This window comes from Phocoena phocoena, chromosome 15, assembly GCF_963924675.1.
Source record: "Phocoena phocoena chromosome 15, mPhoPho1.1, whole genome shotgun sequence".
Classification (NCBI taxonomy): domain Eukaryota; kingdom Metazoa; phylum Chordata; class Mammalia; order Artiodactyla; family Phocoenidae; genus Phocoena; species Phocoena phocoena.
In genome coordinates this window covers 59670873-59673401 of record NC_089233.1, presented here as the reverse complement: position 1 = coordinate 59673401, position 2529 = coordinate 59670873, and the positions used below count along the sequence as shown (strand labels likewise).

The window sequence follows — 2529 nt, the reverse complement described above, 5'->3', positions numbered from 1 at the left end:
TTTAAAAAATATTGGAAATAATTTCAATATTAAAGACAGTCTGCAAGTATAGTACAAAGAACTATTTTTTTCAGAAACATCTGTGAATAAATAGTTGACACTTTGCCTTATCATCCCTAAATATTTGTGTGTATTTCCTATAAATAAGGACATTCTCTTACATTGTCACAATACCTTCCAAATCAGGAACACTGAAATATTACTATCATCTTATCTTCAGATCCCCTCCTAGTTTTGCCAATTGTCCCAAGATGTCTTTTGGGATCCAATTTTGGCCAGACCTGCTTCTGCTGCTGTCACAGAGAGCATCTGGGGAGAACTTTGCTGACCACTGAGAAGATGACGAACTCAAGCTATTGGAGTGAGACGAGCAGCAGCAGCTGTGGGACTCAGCAGTCCCCAGAGGTGCTGCAGTGCCAGCCCCAGAATTACCACTCCTACCATCAGTCAAGCCAAGCCCAGCAGCCTCCAGAAAAAATGTTGTGTATGAGTGACTGAGGACTTCCAGTGGGCCCATGAACAAGGTGGTTCAGGAGTTGGACCCCATCAGCTCATGGGAAGTGCTCTCCCCTCTCAAAACTACCTCCCCCTACAAAAGCTTGGTTTGGAGTGACCATTCCCAGGAACTTCATTCTCCGACTCTGAAAATATCTACTTGTGCCCCAAGCACTCTACATACAAGCCCAAATACTGAACAGGAACTCCATTCTCCAAGAGTGAGAGTCACTACATATCCACAGACCATTTTTAGGTGATATATAGTGCAAAATCCTGAACAGGAACCACTGTCTCCATTCCTAAGAGGAGGCCATTTCTTTCCAGGAGATAATGTTATTTATGAAAAACCATAAGAAAAGTGGAAAAGCTAAATATGGATCAGGAATGCTATCCTCAGGTTCAGCCATCATCACATTGCCCAACAGCCCCAGATCATCCACTCTCCACACTGTCAACAATCACATTCTAGCCAGCAAATTCAAACCATCACAGGAAGTGATTCAATTTCTACAAACACTGGAATTGAACTGTGTCATGGTGGCTCAAACCAGGCACATGAGCAGGTGATAATTCAGGATGATGGCCGTGAAAAATTGACCCCCAAGTATTTTGGAGAGTTGCTTGCTGATCTAAGCTGTAAAAATACAGACCTTATTAGAACATATGCAGAGAACTGGAGGAAGCAAACAGGACTTTGAGTCTACAGATGAGTCAGAAGACATTGAATCAGTGATTCCAAAAGGACCGTAAGAACTTACAAAACAGCAAATTCGCTGTATGCTGCAGATGAGGGGTATGTCTGATAAATCACTACGGCTAGTGCTGTCCACATTCAGCAACATACAGGAGGAGTGAGGACATCTTCACAATGACTTGACATCACTGGAAAATGACAAGATAAGACTTGAGAAAGACTTGGCATTCAAAGAAACTCAAATAAAAGAGTATGAAGAACTCTTGGCATCAGTGAGAGCAAATAATCACCAGCAGCAGCAAGGACTTCAAGACTCAACCTCAAAATGCCAAGCAAAGTGCCAAGCATTGGAAGAAAACAATCTCTCTCTTCAGCGTATGTTATCAGACATAGAATATAGACTAAAAGAACTGGAATACTGTAAGCATAATTTAGAGCAAGAGAAGAAAAATCTTAGAATGCAAGTTTCTGAGACTTGCACAGGCCCAATGCTACAGGCTAAAATAGATGAGATTGGCAACCATTACATGGAGATGGTAAAAATCTTAAGAACGGAGAAAGACAGAGAGATCCGCAAACTAAGGACTCAATTAAATCAGTACCAAAAAGATGTTTCAAGAAGAGAAGGAAGTTTCAGTGACTTCTAATTCAAGATTCATGATCTGACAAGCTTGCAGGAAGACAAGGATTCCCTTATAAAGTGTCAGTCAGAGGAACTCTCGAAATTGAGACAAGAAATATATTCATCTCATAACTGACCTTTCAGTGGTGGAAGGACAACTATTAACACTAGAAAGTACGGAACACAATATCCAATCCTAGGCCTCCTGTATAATAACTATGAATATATACCACCAGGGAGTGACACACAGACTATTGTGATTGAGAAACGGAAGACAAATGGACTTGTCCATGAATGAATCTCCAACTCAAAGGAATTTTTTTTGTGTCTTCACTAGTACTTTGTTATTTTTCCATAACTAAAGCCAATCAATATTTTGAATCATGCTACTACTTAGCAAGTCGAATGGAATTAATTAGCTATAAAAATAACTGTTTATCCGGCCATTTACAAGGCCTGACTCCTTTCGATCACATTTTTGTATTCAGTATAGCAACGGACCAATTATTAAAACTCAATTACAGACCCTGTAGGACTTAATCCACTATTTTTCAATAGGGTGCTCCCTAGACACTGAATTAACTTGCTGGGGTAGAGATTTTACAAGTTATTCCATTAAAAGGTTTTCTATGGTATTAGATGTGCAATTTAGCTACAAGAGTAAATACTGTTTGTTTGTTTTTTTAACAACAACAACGAAAAGCAATATTATAGA

General features: G+C 39.6%; 1 pseudogene; it reads left to right on the top strand.

Moving 5' to 3' along the window:
* Positions 1 to 339: 339 nt before the first annotated feature.
* LOC136134342 (protein POF1B pseudogene) lies at positions 340 to 2108 on the top strand (annotated as a pseudogene).
* The last annotated feature ends 421 nt before the right edge of the window (positions 2109 to 2529 follow it).